Source organism: Neoarius graeffei, chromosome 5 (assembly GCF_027579695.1).
Source record: "Neoarius graeffei isolate fNeoGra1 chromosome 5, fNeoGra1.pri, whole genome shotgun sequence".
Taxonomy (NCBI): domain Eukaryota; kingdom Metazoa; phylum Chordata; class Actinopteri; order Siluriformes; family Ariidae; genus Neoarius; species Neoarius graeffei.
Window position 1 is genome coordinate 35,684,238 of NC_083573.1, and position 24,178 is coordinate 35,708,415.

The following is a 24,178-nucleotide window of genomic DNA, read 5'->3' on the forward strand; positions in this document are numbered from 1 at the left end:
ACAATGTGTCTACCTAAACGATAGGATTTACGGTTTTTGAATGACAAGCCTCAAAGTGAGGAGAGCACAGGTGAGCGGCCTCATTGACTCCCAGTATAAACGTTGCTGAAAAGTCACTCGTTTTTAACTCCCTGTAGCGTCCTCATTTTTAACAATACAAACAAAAAAATACATCATTTTATTCAGGAGACCCTTCTAGCGCTCACTGTGAAAGAATTTTGTGAATAGCTGCTTCCGTTGTCGAGTTATTTGTCATTGTTCGAGGCCTGGTCCATAGCAATTTACAGCAGACACCTGACATAATCTTGTGTGTGTTTCTTAACTCTCCTGTTCAGGCCCATCACCATGCCAATTGGGGCCAGTGACGGGGCAGAGGGAAAAGCTGTCTCAAGAACACACACATCATGCTCAAAATTTCAAACTTAAACTGTTTTCAGCCACAAATTTCACACTACAGACATAATTTTCTCAAAAGTAGTAGTCACACTTGTCCCAAAAAAAACCCATTCATTTCTATGGAATTAATTGGAAAAAAAGCATTTTTTCAACGTTTTTCAAACGTCCGCTGCTCTGGCATGCTTTAACCTAGAGACGTGATTCAAACTCTAAAACGTAGGAAAACTTCTCCTCTGTGGATCTGGCATTCAACTTTTCTGCAAGGTTCTACACTTTCGGATCAGGCCCGGCTCAAACACGATGTGAGTTCTGGGAGAAAATCCGGCTTTTGAATGGGTGTCTATTGCGTTACACACCAGTGATGGTCGTTAATCTTAGAGTGTAGGCGGCTTCAAAAAAAAGCTCAAACTTTCTCGCTTAAACCGTGTTTTCAGCCACAAATTTCACTCTACAGACATGATTTTCTCAAAAGTAGTAGGAAAACTTGTCCTGATTCACACAATGTGTCTACCTAAACGATAGGATTTACGGTTTTCGAATGACAAGCCTCAAAGTGAGGAGAGCACAGGTGAGCGGCCTCATTGACTCCCAGTATAAACGTTGCTGAAAAGTCACTCGTTTTTAACTCCCTGTAGCGTCCTCATTTTTAACAATACAAACAAAAAAATACATCATTTTATTCAGGAGACCCTTCTAGCGCTCACTGTGAAAGAATTTTGTGAATAGCTGCTTCCGTTGTCGAGTTATTTGTCATTGTTCGAGGCCTGGTCCTTCATAAAAAAAACAGTAGAAAACTCCAGCCCTTGTGTGTCAGCCTCACCTTAGCCGCCCACATTATTAGGAACACTTCTGTTCGTACATACAAACTACAAACACTCTTCTTAGAGTTTAGAGTTTATTTTATTTTTAAACCGTGTTTTCAGCCACAAATTTCACTCTACAGACATGATTTTCTCAAAAGTAGTAGGAAAACTTGTCCTGATTCACACAATGTGTCTACCTAAACGATAGGATTTACGGTTTTTGAATGACAAGCCTCAAAGTGAGGAGAGCACAGGTGAGCGGCCTCATTGACTCCCAGTATAAACGTTGCTGAAAAGTCACTCGTTTTTAACTCCCTGTAGCGTCCTCATTTTTAACAATACAAACAAAAAAATACATCATTTTATTCAGGAGACCCTTCTAGCGCTCACTGTGAAAGAATTTTGTGAATAGCTGCTTCCGTTGTCGAGTTATTTGTCATTGTTCGAGGCCTGGTCCATAGCAATTTACAGCAGACACCTGACATAATCTTGTGTGTGTTTCTTAACTCTCCTGTTCAGGCCCATCACCATGCCAATTGGGGCCAGTGACGGGGCAGAGGGAAAAGCTGTCTCAAGAACACACACATCATGCTCAAAATTTCAAACTTAAACTGTTTTCAGCCACAAATTTCACACTACAGACATAATTTTCTCAAAAGTAGTAGTCACACTTGTCCCAAAAAAAACCCATTCATTTCTATGGAATTAATTGGAAAAAAAAGCACTTTTTCAAACATCCGCTGCTCTGAGAAACTGAGAGGAGGGCAGCCGACAGGCCTCACCTTAGCCGCCCACTTTATTAGGAACACTTCTGTTCGTACATACACACTACAAACACTCTTCTTAGAGTTTATTTTATTTTTAAAAGGGACAGTGCACAAATTAAACATTATCCTTGTGGTAAGGACAGATGTCTGTCCCAGGTTATAGCAGTACATGCTAATTTCCGCCTGTAGTCACTTTGGTTATAGTCTTGAATAGCTCTTCTTCATGACGGCTGCTGTCTCAAGCACACACACGATCATTGCATTGAAACATCATTGCGGGTCACACATTCACGGCCAGCGAACATGCGTGACCGAATTGCTTCGCGCACTGCATCCTCTCACAATTTCCCCCGGGGAATTGTCCGGTCTAGTTAGGATGCAGTGCTGCAGCACAGCAACCTATGGGCTCCCCTAGGGGAGCCCATAGGTTGCAGTGCAAAGCACTGCAACTATTGTTCTTCTACGTATTTCTTCTTCTTCTTATTATTCCTACGCAAATTTTGATTTCGAATAACTCAATAACCGTACGTGGCACACAGACAAACAATATATCAAAACGTGCGGCTCGATCGGACTCGCTATGCTATTACTTTTCTCTGTAGAATACGATTTTTTCGCGACGTAGTCGCGAAAAAATCGCCCCAAAAAACCCCATTCATTTCTATGGAATTAATTGAAAAAAAAGCACTTTTTCAATGTTTTTCAAACATCCACTGCTCTGGCATGCTTTCACCTAGAGACATGATTCAAACTCTAAAACGTAGGAAAACTTCTCCTCTGTGGATCTGGCATTCAACTTTTCTGCTAGGTTTTACACTTTCGGATCAGGCCCGGTTCAAACGCCATGTGGTTTCTGGGAGAAAATCAGGCTTTTGAATGGGTGTCTATTGCGTTACACACCAGTGAGGGTCGTTAAACTTAGAGTGTAGGCGGCTTCAAAAAAAAGGTCAAACTTTCTCGCTTAAACTCCGTTTTCAGCCACAAATTTCACTCTACAGACATTATTTTCTCAAAAGTAGTAGGAAAACTTGTCCTGATTCACACAATGTGTCTACCTAAACGATAGGATTTACGGTTTTTGAATGACAAGCCTCAAAGTGAGGAGAGCACAGGTGAGCAGCCTCATTGACTCCCAGTATAAACGTTGCTGAAAAGTCACTCGTTTTTAACTCCCTGTAGCGTCCTCATTTTTAACAATACAAACAAAAAAATACATCATTTTATTCAGGAAACCCTTCTAGCGCTCACTGTGAAAGAATTTTGTGAATAGCTGCTTCCGTTGTCGAGTTATTTGTCATTGTTCGAGGCCTGTCCCTTAGCAAAATTCAGCAGACACCTGACAAACTCTTGTGTGTGTTTTTTAACCTGCTCAGGCCCTTTACCATGCCGACTGGCTACAGTAAGCGAGCACAGAGGGGAGGGGCCGGCTGTCTCAAGCACACACATGAATCATGGCATTGTAGCTTCATAGCAGGTCACACAACCGTACGTCGCACACAGACAAACAATATATCAAAACGTGCGGCTTGATTGGACTCGCTATGCTATTACTTTTCTCTACAGAATACGATTTTTTCGCGACGTAGTCGCGAAAAAATCGTCTCAAAAAACCCCATTCATTTCGATGGAATTAATTGAAAAAAAAGCACTTTTCCAACGTTTTTCAAACATCCGCTGCTCTGGCATGCTTTCACCTAGAGGCATGATTCAAACTCTAAAACGTAGGAAAACTTCTCCTCTGTGGATCTGGCATTCAACTTTTCTGCTAGGTTTTACACTTTCGGATCAGGCCCGGTTCAAACGCCATGTGGTTTCTGGGAGAAAATCAGGCTTTTGAATGGGTGTCTATTGCGTTACACACCAGTGAGGGTCGTTAAACTTAGAGTGTAGGCGGCTTCAAAAAAAAGGTCAAACTTTCTCGCTTAAACTCCGTTTTCAGCCACAAATTTCACTCTACAGACATTATTTTCTCAAAAGTAGTAGGAAAACTTGTCCTGATTCACACAATGTGTCTACCTAAACGATAGGATTTACGGTTTTTGAATGACAAGCCTCAAAGTGAGGAGAGCACAGGTGAGCAGCCTCATTGACTCCCAGTATAAACGTTGCTGAAAAGTCACTCGTTTTTAACTCCCTGTAGCGTCCTCATTTTTAACAATACAAACAAAAAAATACATCATTTTATTCAGGAAACCCTTCTAGCGCTCACTGTGAAAGAATTTTGTGAATAGCTGCTTCCGTTGTCGAGTTATTTGTCATTGTTCGAGGCCTGTCCCTTAGCAAAATTCAGCAGACACCTGACAAACTCTTGTGTGTGTTTTTTAACCTGCTCAGGCCCTTTACCATGCCGACTGGCTACAGTAAGCGAGCACAGAGGGGAGGGGCCGGCTGTCTCAAGCACACACATGAATCATGGCATTGTAGCTTCATAGCAGGTCACACAACCGTACGTCGCACACAGACAAACAATATATCAAAACGTGCGGCTTGATTGGACTCGCTATGCTATTACTTTTCTCTACAGAATACGATTTTTTCGCGACGTAGTCGCGAAAAAATCGTCTCAAAAAACCCCATTCATTTCGATGGAATTAATTGAAAAAAAAGCACTTTTCCAACGTTTTTCAAACATCCGCTGCTCTGGCATGCTTTCACCTAGAGGCATGATTCAAACTCTAAAACGTAGGAAAACTTCTCCTCTGTGGATCTGGCATTCAACTTTTCTGCTAGGTTCTACACTTTCGGATCAGTCCCGGGTCAAACGCCATGTGGTTTCTGGGAAAAAATCCGGCTTTTGAATGGGTGTCTATTGCGTTACACACCAGTGGACCTCGTTAAGGTCAGAGTGGAGAGAGGTTCAAAAAAAAGGTCAAACTTTCTCGCTTAAACTGTGTTTTCATCCACAAATTTCACTCTACAGACATGATTTTCTCAAAAGTAGTAGGAAAACTTGTCCTGATTCACACAATGTGTCTACCTAAACGATAGGATTTACGGTTTTTGAATGACAAGCCTCAAAGTGAGGAGAGCACAGGTGAGCGGCCTCATTGACTCCCAGTATAAACGTTGCTGAAAAGTCACTCGTTTTTAACTCCCTGTAGCGTCGTCATTTTTAACAATACAAACAAAAAAATACATCATTTTATTCAGGAGACCCTTCTAGCGCTCACTGTGAAAGAATTTTGTGAATAGCTGCTTCCGTTGTCGAGTTATTTGTCATTGTTCGAGGCCTGGTCCTTCATAAAAAAAAACAGTAGAAAACTCCAGCCCTTGTGTGTCAGCCTCACCTTAGCCGCCCACTTTATTAGGAACACTTCTGTTCGTACATACAAACTACAAACACTCTTCTTAGAGTTTAGAGTTTATTTTATTTTTAAAAGGGACAGTGCACAAATTAAACATTATCCTTGTAGGAAAACTTGTCCTGATTCACACAATGTGTCTACCTAAACGATAGGATTTACGGTTTTTGAATGACAAGCGTCAAACTGAGGACAGGGCAGCTGACAGGCTTCATTGAAACCCATTGTAAACATGAGAGAAAAGTCACTCGTATTTAAATCGCTCTATTGTCGTTATTTTTAAGAGTACAAACAAAAAAATACATCATTTTATTCAGGAGACCCTTCTAGCGCTCACTGTGAAAGAATTTTGTGAATAGCTGCTTCCGTTGTCGAGTTATTTGTTATTGTTCGAGGCCTGGTCCTTCATAAAAAAACAGTAGAAAACTCCAGCCCTTGTGTGTCTTAGCCTCACCTTAGCCGCCCACTTTATTAGGAACACTTCTGTTCGTACATACATACTACAAACACTCTTCTTAGTGTTTAGAGTTTTATTTTATTTTTAAAAGGGACAGTGCACAAATTAAACATTATCCATGTGGTAAGGACAGATGTCTGTCCCAGGTTATAGCAGTACATGCTAATTTCCGCCTGTAGTCACTTTGTTCATGCTCTTGAATAGCTCTTCTTCATGATGGCTGCTGTCTAGAGCACACACACAATCATTGCATTGAAACATCATTGCGGGTCACACATTCACGGCCAGCAAACGTGCGTGAGCGAATTGCTTCGCGCACTGCATCCTCTCACAATTTCCCCCGGGGAATTGTCCGGTCTAGTTATTATTATTATTCCTACGCAAATTTTGATTTCGAATAACTCAATAACCGTACGTCGCACACAGACAAACAATGTATCAAAACGTGCGGCTCGATCGGACTCGCTATGCTATTACTTTTCTCTGTAGATTACGATTTTTTCGCGACGTAGTCGCGAAAAAATCGTCCAAAAAAACCCCATTCATTTCTATGGAATTAATTGAAAAAAAAGCACTTTTTCAACGTTTTTCAAACGTCCACTGCTCTGGCATGCTTTCACCTAGAGACGTGATTCAAACTCTAAAACGTAGGAAAACTTCTCCTCTGTGGATCTGGCATTCAACTTTTCTGCTAGGTTCTACACTTTCGGATCAGTCCCGGGTCAAACGCCATGTGGGTTCTGGGAGAAAATCCGGCTTTTGAATGGGTGTCTATTGCGTTACACACCAGTGGACCTCGTTAAGGTCAGAGTGGAGAGAGGTTCAAAAAAAAGGTCAAACTTTCTCGCTTAAACTCTGTTTTCAGCCACAAATTTCACTCTACAGACATGATTTTCTCAAAAGTAGTAGGAAAACTTGTCCTGATTCACACAATGTGTCTACCTAAACGATAGGATTTACGGTTTTTGAATGACAAGCGTCAAACTGAGGACAGGGCAGCTGACAGGCTTCATTGAAACCCATTGTAAACGTGAGAGAAAAGTCACTCGTTTTTAAATCGCTCTAGTGTCGTTATTTTTAAGAGTACAAACAAAAAAATACATAATTTTATTCAGGAGACCCTTCTAGCGCTCACTGTGAAAGAATTTTGTGAATAGCTGCTTCCGTTGTCGAGTTATTTGTCATTGTTTGAGGTCTGGTCCGTAGTAAAACACAGCACAAAATTCAAGACCTTGTGTGTGTTAGCTCATTGACATGCATTATAAACGGGATAGAAAAGTCACTCGTTTTTAAATCGCTCTAGTGTCGTTATTTTTAAGACTACAAACAAAAAAATACATCATTTTATTCAGGAGACCCTTCTAGCGCTCACTGTGAAAGAATTTTGTGAATAGCTGCTTCCGTTGTCGAGTTATTTGTGATTGTTCGAGGCCTACTCTTTGCAAAAAACACAGCAGACACCTGACATAATCTTGTGTGTGTGCTTAACTCTCCTGTTCAGGCCCGTCACCATGCCAATTGGGGCCAGTGACGGGGCAGAGGGAAAAGCTGTCTCAAGCACACACACATCATGCTCAAAATTTCAAACTTAAACTGTTTTCAGCCACAAATTTCACACTACAGACATAATTTTCTCAAAAGTAGTAGTCACACTTGTCCCAAAAAAAACCCATTCATTTCTATGGAATTAATTGGAAAAAAAAGCACTTTTTCAAACATCCGCTGCTCTGAGAAACTGAGAGGAGGGCAGCCGACAGGCCTCACCTTAGCCGCCCACTTTATTAGGAACACTTCTGTTCGTACATACAAACTACAAACACTCTTCTTAGAGTTTATTTTATTTTTAAAAGGGACAGTGCACAAATTAAACATTATCCTTGTGGTAAGGACAGATGTCTGTCCCAGGTTATAGCAGTACATGCTAATTTCCGCCTGTAGTCACTTTGGTTGTACTGTTGAATAGCTCTTCTTCATGACGGCTGCTGTCTCAAGCACACACATAATCATTGCATTGAAACCTCATTGCGGGTCACACGTTCACGGCCAGCGAACGTGCGTGACCGAATTGCTTCGCGCACTGCATCCTCTCACAATTTCCCCCGGGGAATTGTCCGGTCTAGTGTTATATTTGTTACTCTTCCTACACAAATTTTGATTTCGAGTAACACAATAACCGTACGTCGCACACAGACAAACAATGTATCAAAACGTGCGGCTTGATCGGACTCGCTATGCTATTACTTTTCTCTATAGAATACGATTTTTTCGCGACGTAGTCGCGAAAAAATCGTCCAAAAAAACCCCATTCATTTCTATGGAATTAATTGAAAAAAAAAGCACTTTTTCAACGTTTTTCAAACGTCCGCTGCTCTGTCATGCTTTCACCTAGAGACGTGATTCAAACTCTAAAACGTAGGAAAACTTCTCCTCTGTGGATCTGGCATTCAACTTTTCTGCTAGGTTCTACACTTTCGGATCAGTCCCGGGTCAAACGCCATGTGGTTTCTGGGAGAAAATCCGGCTTTTGAATGGGTGTCTATTGCGTTACACACCAGTGGACCTCGTTAAGGTCAGAGTGGAGAGAGGTTCAAAAAAAAGGTCAAACTTTCTCGCTTAAACTCTGTTTTCAGCCACAAATTTCACTCTACAGACATGATTTTCTCAAAAGTAGTAGGAAAACTTGTCCTGATTCACACAATGTGTCTACCTAAACGATAGGATTTACGGTTTTTGAATGACAAGCCTCAAAGTGAGGAGAGCACAGGTGAGCGGCCTCATTGACTCCCAGTATAAACGTTGCTGAAAAGTCACTCGTTTTTAACTCCCTGTAGCGTCCTCATTTTTAACAATACAAACAAAAAAATACATCATTTTATTCAGGAGACCCTTCTAGCGCTCACTGTGAAAGAATTTTGTGAATAGCTGCTTCCGTTGTCGAGTTATTTGTCATTGTTCGAGGCCTGGTCCTTCATAAAAAAAACAGTAGAAAACTCCAGCCCTTGTGTGTCAGCCTCACCTTAGCCGCCCACTTTATTAGGAACACTTCTGTTCGTACATACAAACTACAAACACTCTTCTTAGAGTTTAGAGTTTATTTTATTTTTAAAAGGGACAGTGCACAAATTGAACATTATCCTTGTGTTAAGGACAGATGTCTGTCCCAGGTTATAGCAGTACATGCTAATTTCCGCCTGTAGTCACTTTGGTCATACTCTTGAATAGGTCTTCTTCATGATGGCTGCTGTCTCGAGCACACACACAATCATTGCATTGAAACATCATTGCGGGTCACACATTCACGGCCAGCGAACATGCGTGAGCGAATTGCTTCGCGCACTGCATCCTCTCACAATTTCCCCCGGGGAATTGTCCGGTCTAGTTAGGATGCAGTGCTGCAGCACAGCAACCTATGGGCTCCCCTAGGGGAGCCCATAGGTTGCAGTGCAAAGCACTGCAACTATTGTTCTTCTACGTGTTTCTTCTTATTAGGATGCAGTGCTGCAGCACAGCAACCTATGGGCTCCCCTAGGGGAGCCCATAGGTTGCAGTGCAAAGCACTGCAACTATTGTTCTTCTACGTATTTCTTCTTCTTCTTCTTCTTCTTATTATTCCTACGCAAATTTTGATTTCGAATAACTCAATAACCGTACGTCGCACACAGACAAACAATATATCAAAACGTGCGGCTCGATCGGACTCGCTATGCTATTACTTTTCTCTGTAGAATACGATTTTTTCGCGACGTAGTCGCGAAAAAATCGCCCCAAAAAACCCCATTCATTTCTATGGAATTAATTGAAAAAAAAGCACTTTTTCAATGTTTTTCAAACATCCACTGCTCTGGCATGCTTTCACCTAGAGACATGATTCAAACTCTAAAACGTAGGAAAACTTCTCCTCTGTGGATCTGGCATTCAACTTTTCTGCTAGGTTTTACACTTTCGGATCAGGCCCGGTTCAAACGCCATGTGGTTTCTGGGAGAAAATCCGGCTTTTGAATGGGTGTCTATTGCGTTACACACCAGTGAGGGTCGTTAAACTTAGAGTGTAGGCGGCTTCAAAAAAAAGGTCAAACTTTCTCGCTTAAACTCCGTTTTCAGCCACAAATTTCACTCTACAGACATGATTTTCTCAAAAGTAGTAGGAAAACTTGTCCTGATTCACACAATGTGTCTACCTAAACGGTAGGATTTACGGTTTTTGAATGACAAGCCTCAAAGTGAGGAGAGCACAGGTGAGCGGCCTCATTGACTCCCAGTATAAATGTTGCTGAAAAGTCACTCGTTTTTAACTCCCTGTAGCGTCCTCATTTTTAACAATACAAACAAAAAAATACATCATTTTATTCAGGAGACCCTTCTAGCGCTCACTGTGAAAGAATTTTGTGAATAGCTGCTTCCGTTGTCGAGTTATTTGTCATTGTTCGAGGCCTGGTCCTTCATAAAAAAACAGTAGAAAACTCCAGCCCTTGATGTGTCAGCCTCACCTTAGCCGCCCACTTTATTAGGAACACTTCTGTTCGTACATACAAACTACAAACACTCTTCTTAGAGTTTAGAGTTTATTTTATTTTTAAAAGGGACAGTGCACAAATTAAACATTATCCTTGTGTTAAGGACAGATGTCTGTCCCAGGTTATAGCAGTACATGCAAACAAACAGTACATTACTTTTCTCTATAGAATACGATTTTTTCGCGACGTAGTCGTGAAAAAATCGCCCCAAAAAACCCCATTCATTTCTATGGAATTAATTGAAAAAAAAGCACTTTTTCAACGTTTTTCAAACATCCGTTGCTCTGGCATGCTTTCACCTAGAGACATGATTCAAACTCTAAAACGTAGGAAAACTTCTCCTCTGTGGATCTGGCATTCAACTTTTCTGCTAGGTTTTACACTTTCGGATCAGTCCCGGTTCAAACGCCATGTGGTTTCTGGGAGAAAATCCGGCTTTTGAATGGGTGTCTATTGCGTTACACACCAGTGAGGGTCGTTACGCTTAGAGTGTAGGCGGCTTCAAAAAAAAGCTCAAACTTTCTCGCTTAAACCGTGTTTTCCGCCACAAATTTCACTCTACAGACATGATTTTCTCAAAAGTAGTAGGAAAACTTGTCCTGATTCACACAATGTGTCTACCTAAACGATAGGATTTACGGTTTTTGAATGACAAGCCTCAAAGTGAGGAGAGCACAGGTGAGCGGCCTCATTGACTCCCAGTATAAACGTTGCTGAAAAGTCACTCGTTTTTAACTCCCTGTAGCGTCCTCATTTTTAACAATACAAACAAAAAAATACATCATTTTATTCAGGAGACCCTTCTAGCGCTCACGGTGAAAGAATTTTGTGAATAGCTGCTTCCGTTGTCGAGTTATTTGTCATTGTTCGAGGCCTGGTCCTTCATGAAAAAAACAGTAGAAAACTCCAGCCCTTGTGTGTCAGCCTCACCTTAGCCGCCCACTTTATTAGGAACACTTCTGTTCGTACATACAAACTACAAACACTCTTCTTAGAGTTTAGAGTTTATTTTATTTTTAAAAGGGACAGTGCACAAATTAAACATTATCCTTGTGTTAAGGACAGATGTCTGTCCCAGGTTATAGCAGTACATGCTAATTTCCGCCTGTAGTCACTTTGGTCATACTCTTGAATAGGTCTTCTTCATGATGGCTGCTGTCTCGAGCACACACACGATCATTGCATTGAAACATCATTGCGGGTCACGCGTTCACGGCCAGCGAACATGCGTGAGCGAATTGCTTCGCGCACTGCATCCTCTCACAATTTCCCCCGGGGAATTGTCCGGTCTAGTATTTATTATTCCTACGCAAATTTTGATTTCGATTAACTCAATAACCGTACGTCGCACACAGACAAACAATATATCAAAACGTGCGGCTCGATCGGACTCGCTATGCTATTACTTTTCTCTATAGAATACGATTTTGTCGCGACGTAGTCGCGAAAAAATCGCCCCAAAAAACCCCATTCATTTCTATGGAATTAATTGAAAAAAAAGCACTTTTTCAATGTTTTTCAAACATCCACTGCTCTGGCATGCTTTCACCTAGAGACATGATTCAAACTCTAAAACGTAGGAAAACTTCTCCTCTGTGGATCTGGCATTCAACTTTTCTGCTAGGTTTTACACTTTCGGATCAGGCCCGGTTCAAACGCCATGTGGTTTCTGGGAGAAAATCCGGCTTTTGAATGGGTGTCTATTGCGTTACACACCAGTGCGCCTCATTAACTCAGAGTGTAGGTGGCTTCAAAAAAAAGCTCAAAATTTCTCACTTAAACTGTGTTTTCATCCACAAATTTCACTCTACAGACATGATTTTCTCAAAAGTAGTAGGAAAACTTGTCCTGATTCACACAATGTGTCTACCTAAACGGTAGGATTTACGGTTTTTGAATGACAAGCCTCAAAGCGAGGAGAGCACAGGTGAGCGGCCTCATTGACTCCCAGTATAAACGTTGCTGAAAAGTCACTCGTTTTTAACTCCCTGTAGCGTCCTCATTTTTAACAATACAAACAAAAAAATACATCATTTTATTCAGGAGACCCTTCTAGCGCTCACTGTGAAAGAATTTTGTGAATAGCTGCTTCCGTTGTCGAGTTATTTGTCATTGTTCGAGGCCTGGTCCATAGCAATTTACAGCAGACACCTGATAAAATCTTGTGTGTGTTTCATAACCTGCTCAGGCCTGTCACCATGTTTACTGGCTTCAGTAAGCGAGCACAGAGGGGAGGGGCCGGCTGTCTCAAGCACACAAATCATGGCATTGTAGCTTCATAGCAGGTCACACAACCGTACGTCGCACACAGACAAACAATATATCAAAACGTGCGGCTCGATCGGACTCGCTATGCTATTACTTTTCTCTATAGAATACGATTTTTTCGCGACGTAGTCGCGAAAAAATCGCCCCAAAAAACCCCATTCATTTCTATGGAATTAATTGAAAAAAAGCACTTTTTCAATGTTTTTCAAACATCCGCTGCTCTGGCATGCTTTCACCTAGAGACATGATTCAAACTCTAAAACGTAGGAAAACTTCTCCTCTGTGGATCTGGCATTCAACTTTTCTGCTAGGTTTTACACTTTCGGATCAGGCCCGGTTCAAACGCCATGTGGTTTCTGGGAGAAAATCCGGCTTTTGAATGGGTGTCTATTGCGTTACACACCAGTGAGGGTCGTTAAACTTAGAGTGTAGGCGGCTTCAAAAAAAAGGTCAAACTTTCTCGCTTAAACTCTGTTTTCAGCCACAAATTTCACTCTACAGACATGATTTTCTCAAAAGTAGTAGGAAAACTTGTCCTGATTCACACAATGTGTCTACCTAAACGATAGGATTTACGGTTTTTGAATGACAAGCCTCAAAGTGAGGAGAGCACAGGTGAGCGGCCTCATTGACTCCCAGTATAAACGTTGCTGAAAAGTCACTCGTTTTTAACTCCCTGTAGCGTCCTCATTTTTAACAATACAAACAAAAAAATACATCATTTTATTCAGGAGACCCTTCTAGCGCTCACTGTGAAAGAATTTTGTGAATAGCTGCTTCCGTTGTCGAGTTATTTGTCATTGTTCGAGGCCTGGTCCTTCATAAAAAAACAGTAGAAAACTCCAGCCCTTGTGTGTCAGCCTCACCTTAGCCGCCCACTTTATTAGGAACACTTCTGTTCGTACATACAAACTACAAACACTCTTCTTAGAGTTTAGAGTTTATTTTATTTTTAAAAGGGACAGTGCACAAATTAAACATTATCCTTGTGTTAAGGACAGATGTCTGTCCCAGGTTATAGCAGTACATGCTAATTTCCGCCTGTAGTCACTTTGGTCATACTCTTGAATAGGTCTTCTTCATGATGGCTGCTGTCTCGAGCACACACACGATCATTGCATTGAAACATCATTGCGGGTCACGCGTTCACGGCCAGCGAACATGCGTGAGCGAATTGCTTCGCGCACTGCATCCTCTCACAATTTCCCCCGGGGAATTGTCCGGTCTAGTTATTTTTCTTATATTTTTTTTCTTATTATTCCTACGCAAATTTCGATTTCGATTAACTCGATAACCGTACGTCGCACACAGACAAACAATATATCAAAACGTGCGGCTCGATCGGACTCGCTATGCTATTACTTTTCTCTATAGAATACGATTTTTTCGCGACGTAGTCGCGAAAAAATCGCCCCAAAAAACCCCATTCATTTCTATGGAATTAATTGAAAAAAAAGCACTTTTTCAATGTTTTTCAAACATCCACTGCTCTGGCATGCTTTCACCTAGAGACATGATTCAAACTCTAAAACGTAGGAAAACTTCTCCTCTGTGGATCTGGCATTCAACTTTTCTGCTAGGTTTTACACTTTCGGATCAGGCCCGGTTCAAATGCCATGTGGTTTCTGGGAGAAAATCCGGCTTTTGAATGGGTGTCTATTGCGTTACACACCAGTGAGGGTCGTTAAGGTTAGAGTGTAGGCGGCTTCAAAAAAAAGGTCAAACTTTCTCACTTAAACTGTGTTTTCATCCACAAATTTCACTCTACAGACATGATTTTCTCAAAAGTAGTAGGAAAACTTGTCCTGATTCACACAATGTGTCTACCTAAACAATAGGATTTACGGTTTTCGAATGACAAGCCTCAAAGTGAGGAGAGCACAGGTGAGCGGCCTCATTGACTCCCAGTATAAACGTTGCTGAAAAGTCACTCATTTTTAACTCCCTGTAGCGTCCTCATTTTTAACAATACAAACAAAAAAATACATCATTTTATTCAGGAGACCCTTCTAGCGCTCACTGTGAAAGAATTTTGTGAATAGCTGCTTCCGTTGTCGAGTTATTTGTCATTGTTCGAGGCCTGGTCCTTCATAAAAAAAACAGTAGAAAACTCCAGCCCTTGTGTGTCAGCCTCACCTTAGCCGCCCACTTTATTAGGAACACTTCTGTTCGTACATACAAACTACAAACACTCTTCTTAGAGTTTAGAGTTTATTTTATTTTTAAAAGGGACAGTGCACAAATTAAACATTATCCTTGTGTTAAGGACAGATGTCTGTCCCAGGTTATAGCAGTACATGCAAACAAACAGTACATTACTTTTCTCTATAGAATACGATTTTTTCGCGACGTAGTCGTGAAAAAATCGCCCCAAAAAACCCCATTCATTTCTATGGAATTAATTGAAAAAAAAGCACTTTTTCAACGTTTTTCAAACATCCGTTGCTCTGGCATGCTTTCACCTAGAGACATGATTCAAACTCTAAAACGTTGGAAAACTTCTCCTCTGTGGATCTGGCATTCAACTTTTCTGCTAGGTTTTACACTTTCGGATCAGTCCCGGTTCAAACGCCATGTGGTTTCTGGGAGAAAATCCGGCTTTTGAATGGGTGTCTATTGCGTTACACACCAGTGAGGGTCTTTAAGCTTAGAGTGTAGGCGGCTTCAAAAAAAAGCTCAAACTTTCTTGCTTAAACCGTGTTTTCAGCCACAAATTTCACTCTACAGACATGATTTTCTCAAAAGTAGTAGGAAAACTTGTCCTGATTCACACAATGTGTCTACCTACACGATAGGATTTACGGTTTTTGAATGACAAGCCTCAAAGTGAGGAGAGCACAGGTGAGCGGCCTCATTGACTCCCAGTATAAACGTTGCTGAAAAGTCACTCGTTTTGAACTCCCTGTAGCGTCGTCATTTTTAAAAATACAAACAAAAAAATACATCATTTTATTCAGGAGACCCTTCTAGCGCTCACTGTGAAAGAATTTTGTGAATAGCTGCTTCCGTTGTCGAGTTATTTGTCATTGTTCGAGGCCTGGTCATTCATAAAAAAAACAGTAGAAAACTCCAGCCCTTGTGTGTCAGCCTCACCTTAGCCGCCCACTTTATTAGGAACACTTCTGTTCGTACATACAAACTACAAACACTCTTCTTAGAGTTTAGAGTTTATTTTATTTTTAAAAGGGACAGTGCACAAATTAAACATTATCCTTGTAGGAAAACTTGTCCTGATTCACACAATGTGTCTACCTAAACGATAGGATTTACGGTTTTTGAATGACAAGCGTCAAACTGAGGACAGGGCAGCTGACAGGCTTCATTGAAACCCATTGTAAACATGAGAGAAAAGTCACTCGTTTTTAAATCGCTCTATTGTCGTTATTTTTAAGAGTACAAACAAAAAAATACATCATTTTATTCAGGAGACCCTTCTAGCGCTCACTGTGAAAGAATTTTGTGAATAGCTGCTTCCGTTGTCGAGTTATTTGTTATTGTTCGAGGCCTGGTCCTTCATAAAAAAACAGTAGAAAACTCCAGCCCTTGTGTGTCTTAGCCTCACCTTAGCCGCCCACTTTATTAGGAACACTTCTGTTCGTACATACATACTACAAACACTCTTCTTAGTGTTTAGAGTTTATTTTATTTTTAAAAGGGACAGTGCACAAATTAAACATTATCCTTGTGGTAAGGACAGATGTCTGTCCCAGGTTATAGCAGTACATGCTAATTTCCGCCTGTAGTCACTTTGTTCATGCTCTTGAATAGGTCTTCTTCATGATGGCTGCTGTCTAGAGCACACACACAATCATTGCATTGAAACATCATTGCGGGTCACACATTCACGGCCAGCGAACGTGCGTGAGCGAATTGCTTCGCGCACTGCATCCTCTCACAATTTCCCCCGGGGAATTGTCCGGTCTAGTGTTATATTTGTTACTCTTCCTACACAAATTTTGATTTCGAGTAACACAATAACCGTACGTCGCACACAGACAAACAATGTATCAAAACGTGCGGCTCGATCGGACTCGCTATGCTATTACTTTTCTCTATAGAATACGATTTTTTCGCGACGTAGTTGCGAAAAAATCGTCCAAAAAAACCCCATTCATTTCTATGGAATTAATTGAAAAAAAAGCACTTTTTCAACGTTTTTCAAACATCCGCTGCTCTGGCATGCTTTCACCTAGAGACGTGATTCAAACTCTAAAACGTAGGAAAACTTCTCCTCTGTGGATCTGGCCTTCAACTTTTCTGCTAGGTTCTACACTTTCGGATCAGTCCCGGCTCAAACGCCATGTTGGTTCCGGGAGAAAATCCGGCTTTTTATGGGTGTCTATTGCGTTACACACCAGTGGACTTCGTTAAGCTCAGAGTGGAGAGAGGTTAAAAAAAAAGGTCAAACTTTCTCGCTTAAACTCTGTTTTCAGCCACAAATTTCACTCTACAGACATGATTTTCTGAAAAGTAGTAGGAAAACTTGTCCTGATTCACACAATGTGTCTACCTAAACGATAGGATTTATGGTTTTTGAATGACAAGCGTCAAACTGAGGACAGGGCAGCTGACAGGCTTCATTGAAACCCATTGTAAACGTGAGAGAAAAGTCACTCGTTTTTAAATCGCTCTAGTGTCATTGTTTTTAAGAGTACAAACAAAAAAATACATCATTTTATTCAGGAGACCCTTCTAGCGCTCACTGTGAAAGAATTTTGTGAATAGCTGCTTCCGTTGTCGAGTTATTTGTCATTGTTCGAGGCCTGGTCCTTCATAAAAAAAACAGTAGAAAACTCCAGCCCTTGTGTGTCTTAGCCTCACCTTAGCCGCCCACTTTATTAGGAACACTTCTGTTCGTACATACAACCTACAAACACTCTTCTTAGAGTTTAGAGTTTATTTTATTTTTAAAAGGGACAGTGCACAAATTAAACATTATCCTTGTGGTAAGGACAGATGTCTGTCCCAGGTTATAGCAGTACATGCTAATTTCCGCCTGTAGTCACTTTGTTCTTGCTCTTGGATAGCTCTTCTTCATGACGGCTGCTGTCTCGAGCACACACACAATCATTGCATTGAAACATCATTGCGGGTCACACATTCACGGCCAGCGAACATGCGTGACCGAATTGCTTCGCGCACTGCATCCTCTCACAATTTCCCCCGGGGAATTGTCCAGTCTAGTGTTATATTTGTTACTCTTCCTATGCAAATTTCGATTTCGATTAACTCAATAACCGTACGTTGCACACAGACAAACAATATATCAAAACGTGCGGCTCGATCAGACTCGCTATGCTATTACTTTTCTCTACAGAATACCATTTTTTCGCGACGTAGTCGCGAAAAAATCGTCACAAAAAAACCCCATTCATTTCTATGGAATTAATTGAAAAAAAGCACTTTTTCAACGTTTTTCAAACGTCTGCTGCTCTTGCATGCTTTCACCTAGAGACGTGATTCAAACTCTAAAACGTAGGAAAACTTCTCCTCTGTGGATCTGTCATTCAACTTTTCTGCTAGGTTCTACACTTACATGCTCAAAATTTCAAACTTAAACTGTTTTCAGCCACAAATTTCACACTACAGACATAATTTTCTCAAAAGTAGTAGTCACACTTGTCCCAAAAAAACCCCATTAATTTCTATGGAATTAATTGGAAAAAAAAGCACTTTTTCAAACATCCGCTGCTCTGAGAAACTGAGAAGAGGGCAGCCGACAGGCCTCACCTTAGCCGCCCACTTTATTAGGAACACGTCTGTTCGTACATACAAACTACAAACACTCTTCTTAGAGTTTATTTTATTTTTAAAAGGGACAGTGCACAAATTAAACATTATCCTTGTGGTAAGGACAGATGTCTGTCCCAGGTTATAGCAGTACATGCTAATTTCCGCCTGTAGTCACTTTGGTTGTACTGTTGAATAGCTCTTCATGACGGCTGCTGTCTCAAGCACACACATAATCATTGCATTGAAACATCATTGCGGGTCACACGTTCACGGCCAGCGAACGTGCGTGACCGAATTGCTTCGCGCACTGCATCCTCTCACAATTTCCCCCGGGGAATTGTCCGGTCTAGTTAGGATGCAGTGCTGCAGCACAGCAACCTATGGGCTCCCCTAGGGGAGCCCATAGGTTGCAGTGCAAAGCACTGCAACTATTGTTCTTCTACGTATTTCTTCTTCTTCTTCTTCTTCTTATTATTCCTACGCAAATTTTGATTTCGAATAACTCAATAACCGTACGTCGCACACAGACAAACAATATATCAAAACGTGCGGCTCGATCGGACTCGCTATGCTATTACTTTTCTCTGTAGAATACGATTTTTTCGCGACGTAGTCGCGAAAAAATCGCCCCAAAAAACCCCATTCATTTCTATGGAATTAATTGAAAAAAAAGCACTTTTTCAATGTTTTTCAAACATCCACTGCTCTGGCATGCTTTCACCTAGAGACATGATTCAAACTCTAAAACGTAGGAAAACTTCTCCTCTGTGGATCTGGCATTCAACTTTTCTGCTAGGTTTTACACTTTCGGATCAGGCCCGGTTCAAACGCCATGTGGTTTCTGGGAGAAAATCCGGCTTTTGAATGGGTGTCTATTGCGTTACACACCAGTGAGGGTCGTTAAACTTAGAGTGTAGGCGGCTTCAAAAAAAAGGTCAAACTTTCTCGCTTAAACTCCGTTTTCAGCCACAAATTTCACTCTACAGACATGATTTTCTCAAAAGTAGTAGGAAAACTTGTCCTGATTCACACAATGTGTCTACCTAAACGGTAGGATTTACGGTTTTTGAATGACAAGCCTCAAAGTGAGGAGAGCACAGGTGAGCGGCCTCATTGACTCCCAGTATAAATGTTGCTGAAAAGTCACTCGTTTTTAACTCCCTGTAGCGTCCTCATTTTTAACAATACAAACAAAAAAATACATCATTTTATTCAGGAGACCCTTCTAGCGCTCACTGTGAAAGAATTTTGTGAATAGCTGCTTCCGTTGTCGAGTTATTTGTCATTGTTCGAGGCCTGGTCCTTCATAAAAAAACAGTAGAAAACTCCAGCCCTTGATGTGTCAGCCTCACCTTAGCCGCCCACTTTATTAGGAACACTTCTGTTCGTACATACAAACTACAAACACTCTTCTTAGAGTTTAGAGTTTATTTTATTTTTAAAAGGGACAGTGCACAAATTAAACATTATCCTTGTGTTAAGGACAGATGTCTGTCCCAGGTTATAGCAGTACATGCAAACAAACAGTACATTACTTTTCTCTATAGAATACGATTTTTTCGCGACGTAGTCGTGAAAAAATCGCCCCAAAAAACCCCATTCATTTCTATGGAATTAATTGAAAAAAAAGCACTTTTTCAACGTTTTTCAAACATCCGTTGCTCTGGCATGCTTTCACCTAGAGACATGATTCAAACTCTAAAACGTAGGAAAACTTCTCCTCTGTGGATCTGGCATTCAACTTTTCTGCTAGGTTTTACACTTTCGGATCAGTCCCGGTTCAAACGCCATGTGGTTTCTGGGAGAAAATCCGGCTTTTGAATGGGTGTCTATTGCGTTACACACCAGTGAGGGTCGTTACGCTTAGAGTGTAGGCGGCTTCAAAAAAAAGCTCAAACTTTCTCGCTTAAACCGTGTTTTCCGCCACAAATTTCACTCTACAGACATGATTTTCTCAAAAGTAGTAGGAAAACTTGTCCTGATTCACACAATGTGTCTACCTAAACGATAGGATTTACGGTTTTTGAATGACAAGCCTCAAAGTGAGGAGAGCACAGGTGAGCGGCCTCATTGACTCCCAGTATAAACGTTGCTGAAAAGTCACTCGTTTTTAACTCCCTGTAGCGTCCTCATTTTTAACAATACAAACAAAAAAATACATCATTTTATTCAGGAGACCCTTCTAGCGCTCACGGTGAAAGAATTTTGTGAATAGCTGCTTCCGTTGTCGAGTTATTTGTCATTGTTCGAGGCCTGGTCCTTCATGAAAAAAACAGTAGAAAACTCCAGCCCTTGTGTGTCAGCCTCACCTTAGCCGCCCACTTTATTAGGAACACTTCTGTTCGTACATACAAACTACAAACACTCTTCTTAGAGTTTAGAGTTTATTTTATTTTTAAAAGGGACAGTGCACAAATTAAACATTATCCTTGTGTTAAGGACAGATGTCTGTCCCAGGTTATAGCAGTACATGCTAATTTCCGCCTGTAGTCACTTTGGTCATACTCTTGAATAGGTCTTCTTCATGATGGCTGCTGTCTCGAGCACACACACGATCATTGCATTGAAACATCATTGCGGGTCACGCGTTCACGGCCAGCGAACATGCGTGAGCGAATTGCTTCGCGCACTGCATCCTCTCACAATTTCCCCCGGGGAATTGTCCGGTCTAGTATTTATTATTCCTACGCAAATTTTGATTTCGATTAACTCAATAACCGTACGTCGCACACAGACAAACAATATATCAAAACGTGCGGCTCGATCGGACTCGCTATGCTATTACTTTTCTCTATAGAATACGATTTTGTCGCGACGTAGTCGCGAAAAAATCGCCCCAAAAAACCCCATTCATTTCTATGGAATTAATTGAAAAAAAAGCACTTTTTCAATGTTTTTCAAACATCCACTGCTCTGGCATGCTTTCACCTAGAGACATGATTCAAACTCTAAAACGTAGGAAAACTTCTCCTCTGTGGATCTGGCATTCAACTTTTCTGCTAGGTTTTACACTTTCGGATCAGGCCCGGTTCAAACGCCATGTGGTTTCTGGGAGAAAATCCGGCTTTTGAATGGGTGTCTATTGCGTTACACACCAGTGCGCCTCATTAACTCAGAGTGTAGGTGGCTTCAAAAAAAAGCTCAAAATTTCTCACTTAAACTGTGTTTTCATCCACAAATTTCACTCTACAGACATGATTTTCTCAAAAGTAGTAGGAAAACTTGTCCTGATTCACACAATGTGTCTACCTAAACGGTAGGATTTACGGTTTTTGAATGACAAGCCTCAAAGCGAGGAGAGCACAGGTGAGCGGCCTCATTGACTCCCAGTATAAACGTTGCTGAAAAGTCACTCGTTTTTAACTCCCTGTAGCGTCCTCATTTTTAACAATACAAACAAAAAAATACATCATTTTATTCAGGAGACCCTTCTAGCGCTCACTGTGAAAGAATTTTGTGAATAGCTGCTTCCGTTGTCGAGTTATTTGTCATTGTTCGAGGCCTGGTCCATAGCAATTTACAGCAGACACCTGATAAAATCTTGTGTGTGTTTCATAACCTGCTCAGGCCTGTCACCATGTTTACTGGCTTCAGTAAGCGAGCACAGAGGGGAGGGGCCGGCTGTCTCAAGCACACAAATCATGGCATTGTAGCTTCATAGCAGGTCACACAACCGTACGTCGCACACAGACAAACAATATATCAAAACGTGCGGCTCGATCGGACTCGCTATGCTATTACTTTTCTCTATAGAATACGATTTTTTCGCGACGTAGTCGCGAAAAAATCGCCCCAAAAAACCCCATTCATTTCTATGGAATTAATTGAAAAAAAGCACTTTTTCAATGTTTTTCAAACATCCGCTGCTCTGGCATGCTTTCACCTAGAGACATGATTCAAACTCTAAAACGTAGGAAAACTTCTCCTCTGTGGATCTGGCATTCAACTTTTCTGCTAGGTTTTACACTTTCGGATCAGGCCCGGTTCAAACGCCATGTGGTTTCTGGGAGAAAATCCGGCTTTTGAATGGGTGTCTATTGCGTTACACACCAGTGAGGGTCGTTAAACTTAGAGTGTAGGCGGCTTCAAAAAAAAGGTCAAACTTTCTCGCTTAAACTCTGTTTTCAGCCACAAATTTCACTCTACAGACATGATTTTCTCAAAAGTAGTAGGAAAACTTGTCCTGATTCACACAATGTGTCTACCTAAACGATAGGATTTACGGTTTTTGAATGACAAGCCTCAAAGTGAGGAGAGCACAGGTGAGCGGCCTCATTGACTCCCAGTATAAACGTTGCTGAAAAGTCACTCGTTTTTAACTCCCTGTAGCGTCCTCATTTTTAACAATACAAACAAAAAAATACATCATTTTATTCAGGAGACCCTTCTAGCGCTCACTGTGAAAGAATTTTGTGAATAGCTGCTTCCGTTGTCGAGTTATTTGTCATTGTTCGAGGCCTGGTCCTTCATAAAAAAACAGTAGAAAACTCCAGCCCTTGTGTGTCAGCCTCACCTTAGCCGCCCACTTTATTAGGAACACTTCTGTTCGTACATACAAACTACAAACACTCTTCTTAGAGTTTAGAGTTTATTTTATTTTTAAAAGGGACAGTGCACAAATTAAACATTATCCTTGTGTTAAGGACAGATGTCTGTCCCAGGTTATAGCAGTACATGCTAATTTCCGCCTGTAGTCACTTTGGTCATACTCTTGAATAGGTCTTCTTCATGATGGCTGCTGTCTCGAGCACACACACGATCATTGCATTGAAACATCATTGCGGGTCACGCGTTCACGGCCAGCGAACATGCGTGAGCGAATTGCTTCGCGCACTGCATCCTCTCACAATTTCCCCCGGGGAATTGTCCGGTCTAGTTAGGATGCAGTGCTGCAGCACAGCAACCTATGGGCTCCCCTAGGGGAGCCCATAGGTTGCAGTGCAAAGCACTGCAACTATTGTTCTTCTACGTATTTCTTCTTCTTCTTATTATTCCTACGCAAATTTTGATTTCGAATAACTCAATAACCGTACGTCGCACACAGACAAACAATATATCAAAACGTGCGGCTCGATCGGACTCGCTATGCTATTACTTTTCTCTATAGAATACGATTTTTTCGCGACGTAGTCGCGAAAAAATCGCCCCAAAAAACCCCATTCATTTCTATGGAATTAATTGAAAAAAAAGCACTTTTTCAATGTTTTTCAAACATCCACTGCTCTGGCATGCTTTCACCTAGAGACATGATTCAAACTCTAAAACGTAGGAAAACTTCTCCTCTGTGGATCTGGCATTCAACTTTTCTGCTAGGTTTTACACTTTCGGATCAGGCCCGGTTCAAACGCCATGTGGTTTCTGGGAGAAAATCCGGCTTTTGAATGGGTGTCTATTGCGTTACACACCAGTGAGGGTCGTTAAACTTAGAGTGTAGGCGGCTTCAAAAAAAAGGTCAAACTTTCTCGCTTAAACTCCGTTTTCAGCCACAAATTTCACTCTACAGACATTATTTTCTCAAAAGTAGTAGGAAAACTTGTCCTGATTCACACAATGTGTCTACCTAAACGGTAGGATTTACGGTTTTTGAATGACAAGCCTCAAAGTGAGGAGAGCACAGGTGAGCAGCCTCATTGACTCCCAGTATAAATGTTGCTGAAAAGTCACTCGTTTTTAACTCCCTGTAGCGTCCTCATTTTTAACAATACAAACCAAAAAATACATCATTTTATTCAGGAGACCCTTCTAGCGCTCACTGTGAAAGAATTTTGTGAATAGCTGCTTCCGTTGTCGAGTTATTTGTCATTGTTCGAGGCCTGGTCCTTCATAAAAAAACAGTAGAAAACTCCAGCCCTTGATGTGTCAGCCTCACCTTAGCCGCCCACTTTATTAGGAACACTTCTGTTCGTACATACAAACTACAAACACTCTTCTTAGAGTT